The sequence below is a fragment of the Phalacrocorax carbo genome, chromosome 4, assembly GCF_963921805.1.
Source record: "Phalacrocorax carbo chromosome 4, bPhaCar2.1, whole genome shotgun sequence".
Lineage (NCBI taxonomy): Eukaryota > Metazoa > Chordata > Aves > Suliformes > Phalacrocoracidae > Phalacrocorax > Phalacrocorax carbo.
Window position 1 is genome coordinate 68,441,564 of NC_087516.1, and position 24,567 is coordinate 68,466,130.

The 24,567-nt window shown below is 41.7% G+C and overlaps 1 protein-coding gene across 7 annotated transcripts in view; it reads right to left on the reverse strand.

The window, feature by feature from the left end:
- The window catches only part of WDFY3 (WD repeat and FYVE domain containing 3), a 183,705-nt gene that overhangs the window by 129,684 nt on the left and 29,454 nt on the right, over window positions 1-24,567 (reverse strand). For 6 of the 7 annotated variants that reach the window (XM_064450330.1, XM_064450328.1, XM_064450329.1 and 3 more), the window contains exon 2: window positions 18,680-18,774. The exons of the other annotated variant lie outside the window; for it this stretch is intronic. The gene's annotated coding sequence lies outside the window, so the exon portion shown is untranslated. The remainder of the gene's footprint in view (window positions 1-18,679; window positions 18,775-24,567) is intronic. 7 annotated transcript variants of the gene reach the window in all.

The window sequence follows — 24,567 nt, forward strand, 5'->3', positions numbered from 1 at the left end:
TGCTACTATGTCCTGTATAACTATATTGACTGAGGTTTTCTTTGTTTAGGCTTAGGCCTGCAAAAAAAAAAAAAAAGCAGTACACCTAAACCTTCAACTACAAACAAAAAATATCTAGAAGACAAGAACTTCCTATTCTACTAAGTGAAAGCATCTGCACAGACTTCAGTCAGCTGTAACCACCACATATGACTTGAATTCAGCATTAAGAATTGGCAGTCTCTTTAATGCCACAATTGAAATAGATTCCAGTATTTTCAGTAACAGTTAAGTCACCTGTTCACAACTGCTTATAGCACATGACAATCACACACTCTGCAAAGCAAAAGCCTACCGGAAAAGAACCTTAAGAGAAACAAACTCACAAGTTACGGAACACCTGCCTTGTAATTGCTTGTAGAGCTTGAATTTGACCTGGCTCTGCACATGCATTACAGTACAGTCTTAAATTGCACACTCACTTCCTCTAGTCCCCCAAAGGGCCTCCTGCCTCTCTCAGCAGACAGGCGGGACACAGCCCTCACTTCACGAGCAGCTGCTCGGTATTTTATTACTTCATCCCTCCAAGTGTGATGCTACACCTTGGTTACTGCAACCTGGACTGGAAGCCTGCTCTGCACACAGAGCAATGCATTTCCTCACGGATTTTTCTGTCCTGCTCATCACTGCCAGATCAGCATGCCTCACAGCTATTAAATCAACTTCTTTTCGAAACTCTGCCCCACAGCACAGCCATGTTAACAGCCTCAATATACCCACAATGAACAGACACACCCACCTCACACTAAATTCGTGTCTAATATTCTGGATATCCAGTTTAAGAAACTCTGGAGAATAGCTAATCCTACGTGGCATCTTGTAATGCTCGAATCTTTCTGCTTGCTTGTGTTGTATCCCTTAGAGACCAGCTGATGTCCTTCTCCCTGTCAGCTTGCTATGTCAAAGCTGGATGTCCAGTACACAAAGGATACAATTAGAGAGCAACTCCAAAAACCTCATGAGGAGTTCTGTGGAAGAGGCAAGGACAGAAGCTGCTTCTCAGGAGAAGAGGCTCCTCCCTGCCTCGCATTCCCTCTTCCAGCACCTACAGCCTGGCACAGCCACAAGTTCTTTACTACACAGACCTGATGAGTTACTTCCCCCAGCGAGCCCAAGCAGGCACACTCCTCAAAGGGAACCTTTGAGTTGGACAGTCCAGCAGTTGAGTCTTTGGCTTTTTTTAAGCTGAATAAGAAGTTAGAAGTTATTTTGAAAGAGCAAACTAAGCAAGCGGAAGCTCTACAATGCAGCTTCACAGTGACAGGCACATGGTTTATCAGGAGGGTTGAAGCAGTTCGACCCACTAAACTCATCTTCTACTACTTGAGCTAAAAAGGTGAATTAATGGCAGTTGCATATCATCATGCTCTGTATGGACCAAAACTAAAATAAGACACTTGATGAGTAGGTTTCAAACACGCACAAAGACAGCAACAATAAAAATGCTGCTCTTGTAAAACACATTGCTGTTTTCTCCTAGTGGTAGAAATAGAAAAGTCTCCATGCAAAGAGAAATGAAGCAAGCAGTAAAGGCACAGCATGAGCAGCCCTACTGAAACAACCCCTTTGTTTTCTTTCACCGTCAGATGGCTGCACATTTTCCCATGAGCATAAGCGAGGCTGACCCATTTGAGCAGCTCTGATATAAAAGCATTCACCAAGTTCTTCACTTTTCTCTTGAATTGATACGGGAAACCTACAAGATGAACCCATGAGATTATCGCAAAGTTTCACTGGAGTTCGTGCAAGCGGTAACTTCTACCCTTAAAAATCATATTTGAAAGTGTTTTCTACTGTTAGTGGAAGCTGTTGGACAAACGATCATAAATTACACTACATAAAATAACGACAACTTACAAAGCTCAGAGGCAGACACTGAGAAAAACACAACATGCACACATAATCATTAACATAAGTTAGGGTATGATAATGTACATGTAATACTACTGCAGCTATCAAAACATCTGTGAAGCAAAAAAAGTAGACAGACAAGCTGCACAATACAGACACACTTATTTTCACAATAGCTATTATAGGTCCAAGCTGTGCATCTACTTCCAAAAGGATGTTATTTAAATAAGCAGCTAGGTAATTATCTGCTTCATAATTACAGTCACAAGTGTTTCTTCAGGCACTATATTGGTATTACATCAGCAGTTTAGCAGCGAAACAGGAATCAGTTTCTTTCTTTGCAGATTATGATGGGACACAGCACACAGCTCCACCCCAACTATCTCAGGAAAATGAAACTTAAAGTCTTGTTGCTACCATGAATCACAGAAGTCCAATATGATCAGTAAATTCCACACCTGTTATTTCCTTCCACATTGTCTGTTATTTCTTTCCTGATTTTGATTCCCTACCCATGTAGGTAATACTAACATTCCAAAGATGGTCATCAATATGCACTATGAAAAAGGATGTTTTCTGGCTTTCTGTTAGAGGATACATACACATCCATTCGTCCTTAGAACTGCACAGGAATAATAATTCTCTTTGTAGGCAAAAACATCAACAAGAGGGGAAGTAAGGAACACAACTACTTTCATTACCCCACCCAACAACCAAGCACCGGACAGAGGGACAGACAAGAGGGACAGACAAGAGGGACAGACAAGAGGGACAGACAAGAGGGACAGACAAGAGGGACAGACAAGAGGGACAGACAAGAGGGACAGACAAGAGGGACAGACAAGAGGGACAGACAAGAGGGACAGACAAGAGGGACAGACAAGAGGGACAGACAAGAGGGACAGACAAGAGGGACATGGAGAGAACCAGGGAAAGAGGGGGACAGAGACACAGCGAGCGGGAGAGGCAAAGAGTGACAGGCAGTGACATGGGAAGGGGGACAGAGAAAAAGAGATACAGAGAGATAGGGGAAAGGTGGGGAAGGGGGAAGGAGCTTGTTATCCTCAATCAGGACATGGTTTTCCTGGACAGTTATGCAACGAATCCTCCTGGGGGCCATCACAAGTCAAATGAAGCACGTGATTGGGAAAAGCCAACATGGCTTCACTAAGGGCACATCGTGCTTGACAAACCTGGTAGCCTTCTGTGACAAAGTGACTTGCCTAGTTGACATGGGGCGGGCGGTGGACACTGCTTACCTGGACTTCTCCAAGGCCTTTGATACGGTCCCCCATAGTCTCCTCCTGGAGAAATTAATGTGTTATGGCCTAGACAAGTGGTCTGCACAGTGGGTGGGGAACTGGCTGACAGGCCGCACCCAAAGGGTGGTGGTAAACAGCTCTTTCTCAAACTGGCAACCTGTCACAAGTGGAGTCCCCCAGGGATCAATATTGGGCCCAATGTTATTCAACATCTTCATAAGTGATCTGGACAACAGCATCAAGTGTAGCCTGATGAAGTTTGCTGATGACACCAAATTGAGTGGGGAAGTAGACACTCCAGAAGGGAGAGCTGCTCTGCAGGAAGATCTGGATAGGCTGGACGAGTGGGCCAACACGAACCTTATGAAGTTCAACAAGGAAAAGTGTAAGATCATGCACCTGGGAAAACATAACCCAGGAGAGCAGCACAGACCGGGATCCACCTGACTGGAGAGCAGCTCTGTGGAAAGGGACCTAGGGGTCCTGGTGGACAAAGAGCTCAACATGAGCTAACAGTGTGCTGCTGCAGCCAAGAAGGCCAACAGGATGCTGGGTTGCATCAAAAAGGGCATCACCAGCAGGGAGAAAGAAGTCATTATCCTGCTCTACTCAGCGCTTGTCAGGCCACACCTGGAGTACTGTGTACAGTTCTGGTCCCCGCTATACAAAAAGGATGTGGACAGGCTGGAAGGGGTCCAGAGAAGAGCCACCAAGACGATCAAAGGGCTGGGAAGCTGCCATACAAGGATAGGCTGGGAGAACCGGGTTTGTTCAGCCTCGAGAAAAGAAGGCTCAGAGGGGATCTCATCACCATGTACCGGTACTGAAGGGGCAGCTACACAGAAGATGGAGGTTCCCTTTTTACAAGGAGTCACATGGAGAGGACAAGGGGGCATGGACACAAGTTGCTCTTGGGGAGATTCCGTTTGGACACCAGAGGGAAATTTTTCACAGTGAGGACAGTCACCCATTGGAATAATCTCCCCAGGGAAGTGGTTGACTCGGCTACATTGGACACCCTCAAGAGTCATCTGGACAGGGTGCTGGGCCATCTTGTCTAGTCTGTGCTCTTCCTAGAAAGGTTGGACTAGATGATCCTTGAGGTCCCTTCCAACCTGGAACTCTGTGAGTATTTATGCAATTCTTTTGTTACTTGCAATGTTAGAAATGCTATTCTTACACTCAGTCTGACCTTAATGCCTTGACATCACTGCAAACAAGAATTCTTAATACTTCAACAAATATGAACTTAAGTAACCGGTTAGTGAGAAAGATACAGACATAAAACACGGACTACGACTCTTCTTTCTAGGTCCACTTCCCACTAATTATTCATGATAATGACACACAATAGCAAGTGCTGACAGAGTAGATTTTCTGTGGTTGTAACCTCTTGAGGATTGTTTTATATTCAGTGAAAAAGAAGGACAACAATTAAATAACAGTGATACTTTTGACCTATGTTGTAGGAATGGAGGAAAGCTGTCTCACTGAAGAATAATGTATGTATTTCTTATTTAGTTTTAACTTAAAACAAAATGAACTTTAGGTATATCAAGTTTTTGCACTTCATTTTGTTCAAATAAGAAAATTAAGTACTGCTTTTTACTTCTGCACATAGCCTGCTTTTTCCTGACTTACTAGTGTATAGCTTATGCCTAGAAGATAACCCTATCATTGCAATTTCTAATTATTTAATAACCACAAAATTTTATTTCCCAGAATTACTTCCAGTACTTCAATAAAATATTTCCAAACTACAAACATTTCTTCCACCACCTGCAAAACACAAAGCCCTTAAAATTAAGTATTAAATCTTACCACAGCTGGAAACAATACATAGCACTTCTCCAAACCACAGTTCAAGTTGCATCAGTTTTCTTTGCTTCTATTTCCATACACAAAATGCACAGACAACTGGGATCTCAAGTGCAGACCAACCATCCATTATGCCCTCATGACTGAAGAGCCTTCTTCAACTTTATTTTTTAGTGCAATGGCTCAGAACAACAGTTACCTGGCATGAAGGACTGACGACGCAGATGTGGAGGTAAAGGATGTGATTAAAATAATTTTTCATAGATATTTAGGGACTGTGCTCAAAACCCCTAGCTTTATCCAACAGGAAGGAGCTACAAGTCAGTTTCACAGAGCGCAAAGAGTGCACACAAGGAAGCAAGCACATGTGCTGCCTCTTCCTTGCAGGAGAAAAACTGTCCACATAGCATTTAGAACATGTTTTTGGATGGATGCTGATAAAATCGCTTCCTCTATCTTTATTTAGCACACATTAGGATCTGTCACCAGCACAAATACAATTCTCAGTACTGCTTTTCTTTAAGCAAGCCTTTAACAAGACTTAAGGACGCCCATTTTTCAGCTCAGTAATAAACTGATAATCAAGCTAAAGAATTGCAAATGGCCACAAAGCAAACTGCCAGAAAGCTCAAATATATATTATTTAGACTGACTACACATATTCATTTAAGGTTTCTGCCTTTGCATTTTCTACTGTACATCTTTTTTTAACTAAAACAAAAGACAAATTATCATTTTGTCTTGAACTATCACACACCACCCCAAGAACCAAAAGGTACTTCTGCTTTTGTAAGCACTTGAATAGATCCACCCACCACTTAAGAGTGGCTTTTGAAAAAGGTCAGGGATATTTAACAAGTAACCTTCACATTTCAGAAGCCAAATAGTATGTAATAACTATTGCATCAATGTCCAACTAAGAGATGCAGAAAATCTCATCTTTGGGGTACCTGTAACAGTACAGATGGTCCTTCATCTCTTCACAAAACAAGACCAAGAAATACAGTCTATCTCTAAGGCTACCCAAAGTCCACATTTAACTGCTGGTTTCTACACAGCTTCATCTGAGAATTTCAACGAGAAGTCTTTAATCACCTTATCTGCATATAAGCACAGACCTGATCTCCAAAGACCAGTTCAGATTTACTAGCCACGAAGGAAGTCTGAAATTCCATACCTCAAACTGTTTGCTCCATGGCATCTCCTTAGGTTGGAAAAAAAGAGGTAGTATTTATGCCAGAAAAAGGTTTAAAATCATTTGTGCAACGCAAAATATATTACCATTGCAGGGCTGAGGACCAAATAAAACTCTTCATGTGAAAAAGAAGCCTTTCTACTTTAGGAGATGAGAAATGGTCACTCGGGGGGGGAAATCTTTCCATGTTTCATGAACACTAATCATCAGTTACAGTAATGATCAAAGTAGTGGCTCTATATAGGTATTATGTTAGAAAGGAGAAACCTGCACTAGCACATTTCAGGTGTTTCATTCAGACATAGACATTCAGACTCCAAGGAACTATTTGCTCATGCTTGCGCAATCATACCACTACGGCATTTTTCCCACTCCTTTGACCTGCTCCCATGTGGACTCAAACTGGAAATCCAGTCCTGACTGCAAAGACTGAACTAGTTCTGGGCATACAATTCCTCCTCTCCTTCAAGAAGTGCAAAGGACACTATTTACCAGAGAAACGTGGTAACTGAGGAGACACAAATGTGTACAGCACAAAAATCCTGACAGGCAGAAGGAAAGTCCAAGTTGGCTGGAGCACAGACACAAAAGAAAACAACAAAAATAGGAGAAATTTCTCCACTGGCATGTATTTTTGGAACACTTATTTATAGCAATATTGTGCCTAGTAAGTTAACAAGTTTCAGAATGAGAGAATAGAAGTTCTGTTTTCCAATGTTCTCAGTTTGCGTACACTGTAAACCCAGCAGATTACTTTTGGAAACTAAAGTTTACCAGATTAATGTTGATCTGGAATTTTGTAACTGGACACTCTGCTAGCTGGCAAGACAACAGAAAAGCAAACAAATTATCCTGCAAACCTCACTACTGCTATTAACACCTACAGCTGAAAAACACATTGGAGGAAAGCAAGTACTGAAACATCGTTCTGGTTTTGAACATAAGCTGGAATAATTGAAACATCTCAGAAACATTTGTACCTCAGCAAAATTCATCTGAAATGGAGGAACTGATAGACTATTCAGAATCAGAACATTACACTGAAAGCTTATAAAACAACTAATCTATGCAATGTCAGGTAAAGTTTGCTAAATACTATAAAGATAGGTAACTACTGGTTAAAAAATCCAAAACAGGCTATTTGCTTCCTCAGTATTTTTGGAGAACAGATTCTAATTAACAAGTTTTTGCTATGTTCTGTGGTAAAATATCTCGAGCATCTTTGAATGCCGTTTTTCTTGGGTTTTTTTTTGTTTTCAAAAGGCCTGAATAAACTGATTTGCATTAACTGGACAAACAAAATGCCCGTTACAGCCCATTGGGAATAGAGCAGAACTGAAATTTTACTTTGCCAACTTGAACTGCATGGTAGTGACCACACACACCTACAAAAATAAAAAGCACTGTTCCAGAGGGTGGCTCTTGCATTAGCAGTAAACAAGCGAAGTAAAAAAGCCTTCCTAGAAAAGTTATTCTGCTAGAATCAACAATGAAACAATGAACCGTTATTAGGAATGGGAAAAGTGCTTTGGTCTGTTTGCCTTTGGAACTAATGAGGGGTGGGGGGCGGGGGTGGAGAAGGAAATCTGTGAACTTGGAACAGGTTATTAAATCTAAGCAATAAGGTCATGCGCTCAACATGGTAGTCCCAAACAGCATGTTCAGCAGTGATGATACCCAAACAGCATGTTCAGCAGTGATGATACTGAGTCTAAGCACAGTTCTGATATTTTGCTAAAAAAACCCACCAGATTTTTTTAAAAACAGCACGGTATTACACAAAGTGGATCCCTGTTCGTTGTTGTGGTGGTGGTAGTTTTTCTTCCTAGCAGCAATCTAAAGCATGAACTTCCTCCAGCCGTGTAAAGCAGCCATTTATATACTCAAAAGAAGAACATTTCTTCTGCCTTTAGGAAATTTACGTATGAAGGAGCAGTAAGTAGAAGCCCATTACCTGCAAAATTTGTCTCTATAGAGCTGCCCTTGTTTCTGACAACCTGGATAGGAAAAACAACAAAATGATCCTACCAGCACATGGTTGGCTGATATAACAGAATTCTGCTACCGGCTAGTCAGAAAGGGTGCTTCAGAAACAGCAGCACATCAGCATTAAACCCTGGGCACAAATGCTTGTTTATTTCTGAAGCAACAGGAAGTAAATAAGAGTGAATGATCACAACTTCTTTTAAGCTGCATGTTCATAGTATTCCTAAGCACAAAACAAAACGAAACAGCCCAAGACCTTAAAATTAGCAATCCAGACCAGAGACTTATGGAAAAGCAGTAGAAATACTTGAACACGCATCACTACTACCTTTTAGACAATAACGGATCTCTCCCAACTACAGCATTATTCCACTGTGTGTTTGCACCCAACAGGAAGCTGCTGAATTTGACCACCGCCTACACATCCCCAGGCAAATGTCCCTCCATAAACACCATGGGGAAACTGGGCACCATGGACAATGGCATTTAGCAGAACTCTATCCAACTGACTTTTCTTAGATGGGGTCGAAAGACATACGCTGAGCTCCACTGGAACCAAGTGCTGCATATCATACAGCACAGAATCTTAGAAACATTTAGGTTAGAAAAGACCTTTAAGATCATCAGGTCCAACTGTTAACCTAACACAGGCAAGTCCACCACTAAACCATGTCCCTAAGCACTTTCTACATACGTCCAGGGATGGTAACTCAACCACTTCCCTGGGCAGACTGTTCTAATGCTTGATAACCTTTTCAGTGAAGAAATTTTTTCCAATATCCAGTCTAAACTTCCCCTGGTGCAGCTTGAGAGCATTTCCTCTTGTCCTATCACTAGTAACCTGGGAGAAGAGACTGACAGCCACCTCGCTACAACCTCCTTTCAGGTAGCAATAAGGTCTCCCTTGAGCCTCCTCTTCTCCAGGGCTAAATAACCCCAGTTCCCTGAGCCACTCCTTACAAGACTTGTTCTCTAGACCCTTCACCAGCTTCATGGCTCCAGCAGGCACAGTGACACTGGGAAAACCAGTAAAGATTCCTATGTTTCGCATAACTAAGCAAGTATTGTAACAATGGGGGAAAAGCACTGTCTTTTCTCCTCACCTTCCCTCTCTTCTGCTCCTCCTCCCCTGCCCCCTCTCTGTTGGGTAGCAGAAGATCCTCTGGGGATGATAGTCACAAATTGCAGAAGAAAAACAATTCATGTCTCTCAGTCTCTTCAGCCTTCCAACACCACATTGTGCCCTGAAGACTTCAGGCAAAGCTAGACTTCACCAGGGCTCCCAGCCCTGGCTTTGGAAACAGCCTCCCCACACTGCACATGGAGCCGCTTCTCAGGAGCCTCACATGGAGTGAAGAGTAAAAACAAAATAGCTGATTGTGAATCTTTGCTTACAGAAAACAGCTCTGGCTCCCCACTAACACGCAAGAGAGACTGCTGCTCCCAGATGACCAGGTAGAGTCTGTCAAGAGAGCTACCAGGCTGGCAGAGAAGACTGGGACAGAACGAAGGCAGGATACAGCTCTTCTGATTTAGAAGTACCCAATCAGAGCCACAAGATTTCCATCCCCCAGCAGTAAACATGTCAGATAAAAGATGGGGGGGGGGGAAAGAGAGAAAAAAAAAGGAAAACAAAACACCCCACACCAAACAAACCCCAAATGAAAAAACCCCAAACACAAACCTACAAAGCAGACTAAAACTGCAGACTTTAAAAGCAATATTAATTGCTCAAGAGAATGCATTCTTCCACTTCTCCCCAGTTCTTCAATCAAGTATTTAGCACTGCTGAATATTTTTTTCTGGTGTTCACTAGCACACTTACTAGATGACTGGAGCGGTACAAATATTCTTGGACATTAGAGTTGGTGTCTCATACAGCAACGAAGCTGCAACATTTTTAAACACCCTTGTTTATTTACCTTACTTTTTATTGCCAGTAATGGGGTTGGTGTATGTATTATTTACCATAACTACTATCGAAACTATTTTTGCTTTCCTCGCCATTACCCATGTTCTACTCCTGCTTGGCAATAATGCCAAAAGAAAAGTTACATTTCACAGGGAATATATGCTTTCTCAACAGAAGTTTATGTAGTATACTGCAAGATAAAACAGGACAGCTAGAAATCTCCCAAAAGTTAGTTTCTCTTATTCAAAAGAGAAAAAATGAAGCCTACAGTGCTTAGAGACAGGCAAATTACTATTTTAATATGATGGCTTCTTCGCCAACTTTGTTATATTTCCAAGAACATTGGCTAATGTAAGTCGATAACAAGCTTGCTTCACAGCAGAACTACTGCACTTGAGAACAGGCACGTACTAGCACTAGCTGTATTTTGAAAACTATTTTGCACATGACAAACTAAAATCAATTATTTTCTTCCTCTGGTGGAATGACAAATGTAACATACCAATTTTTCACTTATTTCTGTACAGCCAACATCCTAAATAAAGAAAATTATGCACAGCTAATTATTCAAGATATCACTATATTTTGACCAAATCTCAGCTTGTCATTTGGTTCAGGTTCTCTTTATAACAGCAAGTACAATTCCAGAAGAGTCTAACAAGAACTACAACTTCACAGAAGCTAGTCACATAATTAAATGTTAGTCTAGGGGGGAAAGTATCACACAAAGAAATACAAATAGGTTGTTTTAATTTAGGTCTTGTCCTACCTTGAATTCTTGAAGTTCAGTGCAAGCATCTTAGTTTTCCAGTCCTCTCCTTGTAAGATATTACTAACAAGAGACAGCAAGTTGTTCTGTCTACAAGCCACTGCCAGCCCATCATTAGTAAACATCCTTCCGGCAGTCAGGCGGACCTCCCGAGCTTTGCACTGCCATCCCAGCGTGCCATCCCAGCACCAGCTGTACCAGCAGCGAGGCTGGTATGATTGTGGAACACAGCTGGTCCCTCCCAGTGAACACAGGGATGGGGAGGAACTGCGAAGCTGAAGGGAAGGAATTCCTCCACCTGCCTTACAATGCCCAGGCTGGCTGCAGTTAACAGATACAGCTGCTTTACAAAAATAAATCAAAATCACACAAGCGCAAAACAAGGTGAAAAAACTATGACTGAGTAAAAAGACATCTGGTCTGCAACACAGCCACTGCAAATGAGAATGATACATCACAGCTTACAAATTAATTTGCAAGACGTCATTTTCCCCCCACTTTTCTTACCTCATAGAAAAATAAATTTGTTTACATTTCAGTTACAATAGAACTAATTATTCTGGAAAAATAAAAGGACTAGAAGAGACACTTCTTACCAGAATCTGGATCAGATGCAATGTGGGTTTTCCTAACCTTAACTTTAAATTTTCTGCCTTTTTTCCCCCCCCAACCAGTGTTTACTATTCTAGCTTGCAATGCTCTTGCGTGTACAGCACCATGCAATATAGAATAGCTGGATCAGATCAACACTGCCAGGTGTTTTGTTTCATCTTAATAACAGCAACAACTATTCAGAAGTGGTAGGATTTCCCAAGGAAATCTATTACCAATAACCGTGGTTACTTGCATGTTGTGTCTCACCACTATACTAACCCCTTTACCCAGTAATAATCAAAGGCACAGAAAATAAATTAGGATTGAAGCTGCAGCGCTCTGAAAAAAAATCTCCCAGTACCACAGAAGGATATTCAAATTACTACAGCGGTCACTGATTTTTAACTAAATTTATCCCAGAAGAGAGCCTGAACATCCACACAGTAAAAGCACAACTACTGAAGGAGAATTTACTCCCATTCTCTCCTTGGATTCATCTACACATACACACACTAAGGAAACATCCTTCCTTGCTAGAGGAAAAAACATCATCAAAAACAAGCAAAAACAAAAAGCATAGAGTAATTCATATCAAATGCATTGCAATGTCATTTACAGCTACAGCAATTACTTACTAGTTATTTATTAGAAGTCCTGGCTTCTGCAATGCATCTGTGTATGTGAAAGCGTATGGACTCGCTTGGACATCCTGCATAACGCTTGGCCATTTCTGGATGCAAAGAAGCTGGGGACAGAACTTGCTCTCCACAAGTGACAAGGCATGACTTTTTCAACTCTATCCCTTTTCTCTGGTTTTGTGTCCCTTTTAAGCTTTGACAGTAAGCAGTGCACAGAATGAGGTTAACTGCGCGTTTATTTTCAAGGCGAACATGATGCAATAAAGAGAATGAAACCCAGCAGCATGTTGCCAAACAAAAACACGTTAAAAAATTAGGTAAATAAATGCTCAATGCTAGGATTTAATTGCAACAATAGTACCACAGCAAAGACTTCTTCTCTTATATGTCCATATATTCCTTTACAATTTTACCATACGTTACTTACTTTATTTTTATTTTACTTCTCTGTCAGAATTTGCTGATGTTACCTCAAGTATGCAACTCCATGTTGCTCCATCTGGGAACAGGAGTGAGAGAAAAAGAAAAGTGTTTGGGCTCTTTACATCAAGTTGTTTGATAATAGCTGCTATTTGAATTAAGAAAGGATGCTCTAAAAGCTGATTAATTTACGCTGATCTCAGAGGGGTAGCAATATTCAAGTACCTGAAGTAAAGCAATTTATTGAAGCACTGTTACATATTAGATAAAATGCACACGAACAGATATGCACATTCCCACAACCCATCCAGATAACAGACTTCAGCACAAGATTGTATCCTGCGTGCCGAAAAGTAACCGCACAGTCAGGGTGCCGACTTCACTCTTGTTACCAAGCTCAAGAGATGGCATCATTCAAAAGCACGACCGGTTCAACTCTGCCTAATTGCACAGAAGCAACAAAGTCGCCTTCCTAGCAAAGATGCACTTTGGTGTAAGGTACAGGGCCCTTCACAGTAGCTGAACATTCCCTATTTGAGGAAGTATTTGTGCAAGGCTTCTACATTAGAGGACTAAATAGAAGATGTAGTAAGATACCCATCTCTACCACAGGAAAACGTTTCATCATCTTGAACCATGGAGCAAAGGAGAGAGTAGCAGCCTCTTGCTAGCAATTCTCTCATGCAGGTATTAGAGAGGTGACTTTTTTTGTATTCCCTTTTAGCAACACTGAGGAGTCAACAGTACTTCTAACAAACTCTTGCTGCAATACAGCCAGATGGCAGCCCACTTGTCCATTGTTAGTTCCTCACTTATAAAGATTGCTGCACATCAGAGTTTCATCTTCCAGCACTTTGAGCAGTTTTTCCTACATCTAGAGGAACATGCCTTTCAGATTTCTCCCAGGCAGCTTTTGAAGTTATAATCAAACAAAAGGAAGCTCTAAAATTAAGTTTGCTGTGCCTCCAGTGTGTTTCAATTCATGGGACCTAGAGTCTTTCCAAGGGACTTCCTAAGCCTTCCACAAGCTATCGCTTATCAGTAGTAGCACTTCCAGTACCCTCTATTTGGGACATAAGATGGGGCATGAAACATTCAGAGCATTCTTGCTATTCCAATTACACCACTGCTGCTAAGGCGAATCTATTTTCAGCTTAACTTGTAGTTTTGCTAAAAAAACATTTGCTAGGATACCACAGAGCTAGAGCGATACTCCAACGAGTCAGGAAAACAACAGCAGGGATTACAGAACTAGAGAACAGCATCTCCACAGAATTAACCTCAACAGAGATAATTTTTTCCCTGTTTCACATCTACAGGAGACTATGGCATCACCAATACACAGGAACATGTCAAGGACTTGCAGGTGTTAATCTATCACTAGCAAAAATTATTGATCCAGTGTGAAATATTGGTGCTTACCTCTAGGGAGCCAGCAAATTAATCTTTCACAATAAGACAACAACTATAGGAAGTACATTGTGCATGCAACAGCACGGCACACAAACACCCCTTTCTATACTGGGAGCTTAAAATAAAGCAGTATGTCAGACTTCTCTAACACCATCCCACACAACAATTGTTTCCACATTTCGTATCTTATTCTACAAAAGCTCTTAAAAAATATGGTCACTCCTCCCTACTCATACAACTACTACAAATAAACATTAGGGCAAAGTCCTGCAAGGAAAAAGGCTTGAGGTGCTGAGGGAAGCACTAATAATTCCTCCAGCAACGTAGCAAAAAGTTTGTTTTTCCCTCGTGTACATCCTCTAACAAGCCAAACAATAATCCACATCACAAACACCTCAAGCCCTGCTTCTCCCCACCTCCCACTCCTTCATCCTTCCTGAATCTCCACCAGCCACTCAGACAGTAGCATGTTTTGGACCATGCACACAGAAATGCAAGAAGGGCTGTAGGAGCCACTTAACTTTCAGAGTCCAAATAAGCTGCTTTAGCTGCATTATGGAGACCAAACAAAGGGAGGCAGCCCTGGTGTTAGCTGCGTAACTGGATCTGTTGCTGTATCATCGGTGGAAAAGCAGGGAAGTGGCACTGCTAGAAGCCTGCAAGAGCAGCTGTTTACTCCACAGTGCCTAACCTTCTGCTCCCCTCCGGCACAAGAGAAAAATCCTGGGACTTTCCAAGAGTGTTGCTAACCTTCCACACATGTAACTCGGTGGTATCCCAAGACCTGAAATCCAGATAGTCCAGTTTTTAAGGTAACAACCACTTCCAGTCAAGTGCTAGGTTTCAGTGCTGTAATTTTACTAAAGGATAAAAAAATACCACAAACAAAAGGGAGTGTTGGAAGAGGCCGTCCAACTCAGTAAGCTGAATATACTTAGGTTATTTACACTGACTGAGTTACTGTGGTATAACAAATAAACATTGGGTGAGTCAGGTCAAAGGAACACACACAAACACTTAGCTTATCCCAACTACAAAGTCAAACACCTTAATATAAACCCTCTGTGGTGCCCATACCATGTACTCCCAAACTGACGTCATCTGCACATTTTGTAAATTGACTCTACTCCTCGAGGGAGGACCCGGGTAACTATAGGCCCATCAGCCTTACTTCAATCCCTGGGAAAGTTATGGAACGAATCCTCCTGGGGGCCATCACAAGTCAAATGAAGCACGTGATTGGGAAAAGCCAACATGGCTTCACTAAGGGCACATCGTGCTTGACAAACCTGGTAGCCTTCTGTGACAAAGTGACTTGCCTAGTTGACATGGGGCGGGCAGTGGACACTTACCTGGACTTCTCCAAGGCCTTTGATACGGTCCCCCATAGTCTCCTCCTGGAGAAATTAATGTGTTATGGCCTAGACAAGTGGTCTGCACAGTGGGTGGGGAACTGGCTGACAGGCCGCACCCAAAGGGTGGTGGTAAACAGCTCTTTCTCAAACTGGCAACCTGTCACAAGTGGAGTCCCCCAGGGATCGATATTGGGCCCAATGTTATTCAACATCTTCATAAGTGATCTGGACAACAGCATCAAGTGTAGCCTGATGAAGTTTGCTGATGACACCAAATTGAGTGGGGAAGTAGACACTCCAGAAGGGAGAGCTGCTCTGCAGGAAGATCTGGATAGGCTGGACGAGTGGGCCAACACGAACCTTATGAAGTTCAACAAGGAAAAGTATAAGCTCATGCACCTGGGAAAACATAACCCAGGAGAGCAGCACAGACCGGGATCCACCTGACTGGAGAGCAGCTCTGTGGAAAGGGACCTGGGGGTCCTGGTGGACAAAGAGCTCAACATGAGCTAACAGTGTGCTGCTGCAGCCAAGAAGGCCAACAGGATGCTGGGTTGCATCAAAAAGGGCATCACCAGCAGGGAGAAAGAAGTCATTATCCTGCTCTACTCAGCGCTTGTCAGGCCACACCTGGAGTACTGTGTACAGTTCTGGTCCCCGCTATACAAAAAGGATGTGGACAGGCTGGAAGGGGTCCAGAGAAGAGCCACCAAGACGATCAAAGGGCTGGGAAGCTGCCATACAAGGATAGGCTGGGAGAACCGGGTTTGTTCAGCCTTGAGAAAAGAAGGCTCAGAGGGGATCTCATCACCATGTACCGGTACTGAAGGGGCAGCTACACAGAAGATGGAGGTTCCCTTTTTACAAGGAGTCACATGGAGAGGACAAGGGGGCATGGACACAAGTTGCTCTTGGGGAGATTCCGTTTGGACACCAGAGGGAAATTTTTCACAGTGAGAAGTGTCACCCATTGGAATAATCTCCCCAGGGAAGTGGTTGACTCGGCTACATTGGACACCCTCAAGAGTCATCTGGACAGGGTGCTGGGCCATCTTGTCTAGTCTGTGCTCTTCCTAGGAAGGTTGGACTAGATGATCCTTGAGGTCCCTTTCAACCTGTGATTCTGTGATAAAATATCTACATCACAGATGCCAATATTGGCAAATCCAGGCTTGGCAAGCTAGTATGGAAGCGTACTTCAAATGCCTTTCCAGGTGATCCCAGATCCCTGTAATTGCTCCACTGAACCATTTTTAATAAATTTTGCTCCTGCGGAACAGTGATTTAAGGAAGACCCCATTTTAAAAACATCACTACATGTATTACATTCAAAAATACATCCTTCAAAACCTTACACACTTCAAGTTGTATCACTTCTATCCCTTCCCTCCCTTATGCAGTAATCCAATTTATCTGTCAGGGAAACAAACTAATCAGCTTAATATAATTTTCTCCCTGACAAATTCACATTGGTTGGCTGTCTTCCCTTATCTCATTATCTTCCATGTGTTTATTATCCATGTAGGTGCAGGTAAGTCATGCCACAGCTGGAAAGAAACTCAACATGACTCCACACAGAGCCCGACCAAATCAACTATAGCAGACTTAAGTCTGAAAGGAGTACAACCACAGCAGCGCTAAACCCAAGCTAATAAGCTCTGCCAGTTCTTGCATGTCCTCAGAACTGGAAGAACAGGATGCATGAAGTGCCAAGGAAGTATTTCCTGCATAAGTATCTGAACAGCAGATCGTGATACTAATAAGACAGTCTTTACAGATTCACAAAACAATCTGCATTCAGTCTGTTTGAAACTAACTGCTTTTACTAAGTCAAGAGGGAGACTTAACAAGAGAGGAGATGAGCCTTTCATCTTTTTCTATTCTCTATAAAGTAAAATTTATTTAAAAAAATCTAAACATAATAGGTTGAAGGGAGAAAGGTATTTTCTACGAAAGCAAAAAAGGCGTATTTCTATCAGATCCCCTTGTGGACAGATTTTATTTTGTTAATGAATAAAACATTGCCGACTAGAGAAGCAGCACAGAGCTAGAATGAAAGCATTGAAGTCAGAATACAGGATTTCATATGGAAGGATGTATTGTGGGGGTTTTGTCTTTCTGTGTGCTTTTGTTCAATTAGAAGCGATACCTCCTCCTGAACATATTACTCTCAGTTTTATACCAGGTAGGATAAAGATGGTGAGAACATATGAGTAACTAAAGCTCTCCATAATAAGTGGCACCACTTACAAGACCAGTTGTTAAGCTCTACACGCCTCAAAGAACGATGCCAACTACCATTTCCTTGTACTAACAGGTCTCTTTCAACTGGGTCACCTCTTTCTGTGACACTTTCTGTGTCTGTGACATGCTGCACCATTTTTTCCCACTGTGTTTTTTTTATTTTTGCTCCAAAAGTGTATATATGTTAAAGGGTGTCTGCGCAAAGCTTGGACGTTGTTCTTCAGTAGCCACACCACACACATCCATGCTTTTAAAGTAAGCTAACAAAGATTAGAAATCCTTTACAGTAATTGGACAGATTTAATAGATTTTAACTCAACCGCTCCTATTCCATTCACTTCTTAGGCATCTTGGAGTACTCCTAAGCAATCTCCTCCACCCTCCCGTTCCCCACTTCAACAAATTTTACTTGTTACATTCATTTTTCATCAGCAAAACAAAGCATTACTGAATTTGATAGTTATACAAGCGTTCTTGACTTCACTAGTTAAGAAGAAATCCATCGGGTGATAAGTCCACATAATCCTCTCCAGGTTTACAAAAAATGTGAAAGTGAACTAGACTGAATATTCTACTTACAAGAGGAAGCCTCTTGTAGGCCACAATACTGTAGCAGGACTATATAGCTATTGGGAAAAACACTCACAGAAAGCAGTCTACCCAGCTTGCACATAACCCAGAGAAACTAGGATATAAAACTGAAATATGAGTAACTCAAGGCAAAAGTGGGGATAACATTACCTTTGTGTGGATACAGAATGGACCTCTCCAAGCCTCTCGTTCTACTGAAAATCCCGAGTATTCTTGTCTCAAAGTAAAAATTAGAGACTTGAAAAACTCAAAAAATAATAATGTATTATGGTCATTCTTACCTTTTTTTTTTTAAACCTATCAATTAAAACATCCAAGTTTAACGCAGCTTGACTCTGAGCATGCATCGCACCACACAACTTTCTATGACTACCCAGCTATGTATTTCTTCAGTGTCTACACAGATAAACAAAAACCTAAATTTTGTTTGGGTAGAGCAATTTTAAACTGACTGTGTTCTGACAGTGCCTGAATTAACTCTTTTTCTGTGACAGGCAAATGAACTGCTTCACACAGAATTTATTGAAGAGTGTGCCAATTACAAATCAAAAGGCAATTTCTACAAAAGCTCTTCAGCATCCACATCACTAACCTCTACAGCATTCCTGGGATCAGGGCAACCAGCTTCAAGAGAACCGGACCCATTCCTTTCCAAGGTTTCTCTTCAACACCAAAGCTGTTCTTTCACTAGGTAAAGTAAAAGGGGAAAAGGTTAGAATATAAATGTGACAATAAAATCATACCACTTTGCCATTTTGAAATGGATCAGCAGTCACCCCTATGACAACTGGACTTTCACAAACCTCAGAAACCTTTTAAAGAACTCCTGGAAAAGGAGCTGTAGCAAACTAGAAATCAACACACAGCATTAAGCTTAAACAAGCATTATCTTCCCAATTAAATGATACTCACTGAGAGCGCATGAACTGCTAAAAGAGTTACTATAAAGTGCAAGCCCAGTAATTAACGCACTGGCAGCCTGTAATCAGCAAGAGCATCCCTCCAAGGAACTAAGTGATTTCTCCTCATTACAGCAGGGGAGTAAGAACTAAGCTGTGTTGACCCCAACCCAGCTGAGCAACTGTGAAGCTATTGACTGTGCCTAGCTTTCCCTGGCCTCTCCCCTAGTTTTTTCTGCCTCTTTTTTCAGAGTATAAAATTATTATCTTAGAATTTGCAAGTGGACACACACAAGCCAACAAGGGGCACTGACTCTGAGCTCACTTCAGCATGACCCCATGAACCCACCATGATGAGATTCTCGAGCTAACCCAAGGCAGGTGGCAGAGGCAGCAAAACCAGCACTATTCACTGTTGGACCTGGCAAATAACTAGGTACCTTGGTGAAATGCTGCACCTTGGTTAATTAGCCATGAGGTGGCAGACCTCTGGTTCCCAGTCAGCCCCATCCCACACTGGTAGTTCCAGTGTTCCTACACTACGGTGCACTACACAGTACAGGCATACCTAAAGCAACTGGAAAAACTTTACAATCCACATAATTTGTTGTCTTATTATTTTGTCTGTTAAAAGGAGCAGGGACAATTTGGGGGGCGGGGGGGAAGCGACACAGGTCAAAAAAAGCAGCTCAGTATCAGGTACATTAGAAAGGCTTTGTGAGAGATGGCACTCAGGTGACGAACTTGCTCAGAGAGGTGTTGCAGTGCTTAAGAACAATAAAAAATTTTGTTACAACGTTGTTGCATGCACTAAAAACTTAAGTAACAGGCTGGCAAGTGCAAGAGTTCAGCATTAACAACTAAAGCAAGTTCTCTTCTAACTCCATCCTCCGTGACCATAAACCCTCCACTGCTCCTAGGACAGGGAAGGGAAGTCAATTAACAAAGTACGCCATTTGAGACTCAGGCAGTTTTTAAACTATTTTGTTGTAAGACTGAGGGCCCTTGCTTGTTGAGTGAAGCCTGCTTTTAGAAAGAATACTTGTACTTTAATCTAGGAAATTGGTAAAAGCATCTGAGCAACAAGCTAGAAAAATATACCAATGCCCCCAGTACACAGGATTACAGGCTAATGAGTTTTATTTCCAGAGCAATCCATCCACTCAGGCACTTCATGCACTCACCCCACTAGCATTCTCAATAGCATCTTCGCTACTCTAACTCACCTACCTCTCCTACCCACAGGACACACAGCATTGACTTACAACTATTTTCTCAGGAGATTAGCTCCAGCAACCCACCTGCAGCAGTCACTGTAGCTAAAATAAACTAGATAAACTCAGACCAGCAGATATCCTAGAATCCAGCGTCACGTGTGTTGCTGCATCCATGCCCATGATTTATGCGGTATCTTAGATGCTTCTTTGCCAGTGCGAAGGTCCAGGTTCGTACCTGGCCTGGGTGACATACCGCAGGCCCATGCCGCCACGCAGAATCATCAATCCCAGAGAACAACCCTATAGTATCCTCACCTTATTCAACACAATGTGCCTGAGAAAACCTTCATCTTCTACTTCTACCCATCTTATCTCTATCTCCCCTCACTTTCATCATCGTCATGTAACTGTTCGTGGGGAAAAATAAGGAGTCAGCAGCTGGTACCAAATACTGTGTTTCACAGCATGTGAAACAGTAGAAATGGGAGCGCAAAACTCAGAAATGCAGTAAGTAGGGTGAGCACTTTATTTTTACCTCTACAGAAGCAAGTAAATATTTAAGCTAAGAGGAAAAACAAATGGTCCTTTTGTCATGGAAACAGTTACTGGGACTAGCTGGGCAGTAAACCTCAACACAAATAGGGAATTGTAGTTTCTGCTACCTTCAACTGCATTTCACTCTATTGGGAGCTTTATTATATCGCCAACAACCTCTCAGGCCCAAAATAATAGATTTTTATTTTTAAATACAGGCAATGGAAGTCTCAGGTATGGGCTCCAAATCAGATCACACTGCGATTAAGCCAAACTTGATTAACACGTACTATATTTGCAAAGCTCAAATGACCAGTTACACTGCAAGTACTCAAATCCCACAAGCTTACTTGAGCAGAAATCAAACAGTAGTATCAGCATCTTCTACAGCTAAAACTGTAAAAAACACCATTAGGAAGTGAAACCCTGAAGACAGCTTCTAACCCTCTTTCATATGCATTATTTACTTGGTCTAACAGGAACTAAGTGCAGTAAAAAGTATGACTGTTGTGGCAACACCAAGGAACCATGCCTCCAGCTGGGTCTTTTGGGACCTGAACCATCTAGTTTACCTGTATCCCTACAGTCCACTTGGAATGCCTTGTCTCTTTAAGTCTTCATTCTGTTACAGTTATGCTGCTTTCATATTTTAAGTTTGTTAGGGTCACGATGGCTTGGGAAATATTTCGTTAAAAGCAAGTGCAGCCATTTTGTGCAGGTGCAGTCTCAAAAACAATTCACATGGGGGGCAGGAGGTGCTGCTTAAACATTGTTAACATGAACAAAATAACCTTCTTTGGTGTCAAAAATAAACCACTCCTAGTTTACTTACATTAACGAATCTTTAGTATTCCCAAAGCTTAAATTCCTTGTGGTCATCAGCTGAGTTACCAAAAGTGGCTGCAAAGCTAACAGCATACACCATTTACACTACAGCAATGAGAAAAAGGAAGCAGTTTTCAACCTCAATTATCGCAAAAGACTAACATCCTCCAAAGAAATACCGATAAACTAAGTAACAAATTAGCTTAGTTTTGAACCCACTGGCCACAAACAGCAAAACTCTGTAAGCACCCAAGACAGTTCAAGCGATGCCAGTCTCCTCACATCCCCCAGCCTAGTGAAGGCTCGGAAGCATCCCAAGCAGAAATGGCAGCTAGTGTACATCCTCCAACTACGCTATGCTCAGACAAAAACCATGCTGCAAGTTCTAAGAAAGGAGAACCGTTCCTGGTCAGTGCCAAGGGGGCAGCATAGCTTGGTCACCTCCTGCTTCATCAAGTCTCCACTGTAAAGGAGAAGGTAACAACTATGGGAAATATAGTGGCACGTTAAAAGCTGACTCCTCTTTGTGCTTGAGGGAAGGATCTGTGTTTTCCAACCAATCAAGACTCAAATTTACCTTTCCTAGAAGATTGCTTCAGGCATTCACCTCTCTCCATCCAAGCTAGGTTCCTGACCCTCCACAGGCACAATGGGCCTACTGGAAGCCTGCAGGGACTCCATGGCTGCACTGCCTACAGGCTTCCTTACCCACCTCTGTCCACTGACAGGGTGCAGAAAGGAATATAAGTTCACCCTGAATCAGACCGCACCCTTCCAGACATGCAATGAGAACACATGCAGCACCTTGCTCTTTGGTTGATGGCTTCCCCATTTGCAGATCCCAAACTATCCAGAAGCTGCTGAAACCCATAACAGACAAGAAGCATAGCAAAGAACCAAACTACCCATTTTGTATTAGGTGTCTTCTCATGACCATTTCAAAAAGCATATCAAGTGGCAATTACCTCATGAAAAAGTAAATTACAAGTAACAAATATAACAAAGAGTTCCCATGTTTCCGCTTGCTGTGCAAAACAAATACCTCCATGATTTCTCACCCACCAGAATACATCTGCACTGAGGTACATACAGGCAGCGTGTGATTCAGCAGACACCAGCACAACTGAGAAGCCACGCTGCCAGCTCTCAGCTCTGAGTCACTTCATTTTCATGACCCACCACTGAACTCTGGCAGCAGCCACATCTATTATTTTCCAGAAAGCGTCATTCAGAAAACAAGTTTCAGTCACCAAAAACACCCCCACCCATGGGTTACATAAAGCTCCCTGCTGCACTGGAGGACTTACTTTGGTTCAAAGAGGTAGACATGTCATTTGCAACTATTGTTTTCAAAACATAATATTAGGGTGGCCAGCTTGAGCATGACCAGTAAAAACTTAAGCAACACTTCATAGCAGTTCACCACCAACCATCAAGTTTAACAGATATCTTCTTTTTCAGGCAAGTCCCTGTCATCTACAGGCATTTATTGAAGATTTTATTTATTAAGTTTGTATAATTACGTAAGATTATAAAAAATATTTTTCCACCAGATGAATGCAAGATTTTGGTTTCTGTAACTGCAGAATACATTGGGTCAGCATATATTTTATATAAATGCACTTTTTTTATTATAAGCATCTTTTTGTTAAGACAAGGGATATAGTCAACTGAACTTTGGCTACTAGTTATGCAGACATTCTTCAGAATTAATGCTGATAAGTTTAAATCAATTTCTAATAATATATATGTATGATTTGAATAATTTTTCTTAGCTGCCATTACATCTTTGTTTTTGTCATTTAAATTTGCTTGCTGTAACATAAAACATTTGCACTCCTGCATCCCACTATGTATTCTACCAGGAGTTTTAGTTGGGTCTCTATTTTTGTTTTGATCGAATATTTCGGTAAGTCTAAGCACTGTTTCTAGTTTAACAAATCAAATAGAATTTGATTGCCGCCCTTACCAGACATCCTACAAGAAGTGCTGAATAACAAATCTTAGCAATCACAAACCACTTGGTTTCTGCAAAAAAGCAAACTGATAGAGTAACACCATAAAAATCTGCTTTTTGTACATCTAATTTCTGAAAAAGAAATACAAGTGTTATGCAGACTTCCAACTTAGCTGCGTTCCTCTCATTTAAGATATTTTGCGTATTCCTCTGTGGATAAACTATGTTTATCAAGTTCGCACATACCATACTGGTGCTACCCGAATATGAAAAAAAAAAAAAATTAAAGCCTTAAAATAGCAATGAGGTTTCTTCTGTGCCACCACGGGTATTCAATAGAAACCTATTCAGACCTAACCAGCCATTCTCCTACCTATTTCCAATGTTTTGCAAAGTTACGAAACTCACTTACATGTTATATCAGAAGTCGATGAAAATATTACATAGGAACAAAATGCTCATCAGCGGGAGCTGAACAGGTGCTGATGTTGAAGCCCCAAACCATTGTTGCTAGGAATCACAGCAATTGAGTGCTTATACTTACTCCACAACTGATGGAGATAAAATCCTGCTTCTAACTGAAAGAAATCAAAGGGATCATAAACTTTGTGTGGCCTAAGTCCAGTTTCTGCCTTTTCTAGTAGAGATGCGTGCTTAGTATACATTCTCTCAATCACTGCTGCACTTTCAGATGTGCTACAAGGGACATGAAGACAAAGCATATCTTTAGCCAGATGAAGGAAGAGATTGGGACTATATATCACCAGGAGCAGCCAATATCTGAACTAACACTGTCTACAATGACGAGAAGTTAGGTAATAATATTTTTCTCCTGTACATAGAATTTGAGAGAAGGAATACAAATGTCAGCAACACCTTGTTTAAGTACCTCCAGCTATTTTAACAGCAGGATCAGGCTGAAAGAGCCAGATGTGTCCCCCGACAAAGAAAAGACCTTAAAAGCCCACAGAAGCATCAGCCTTGTTTGTAAAAAGAAAAAAAAGAAAAAAGGAAACAATCCACACCCCCACAACAGATAGAGCACTTC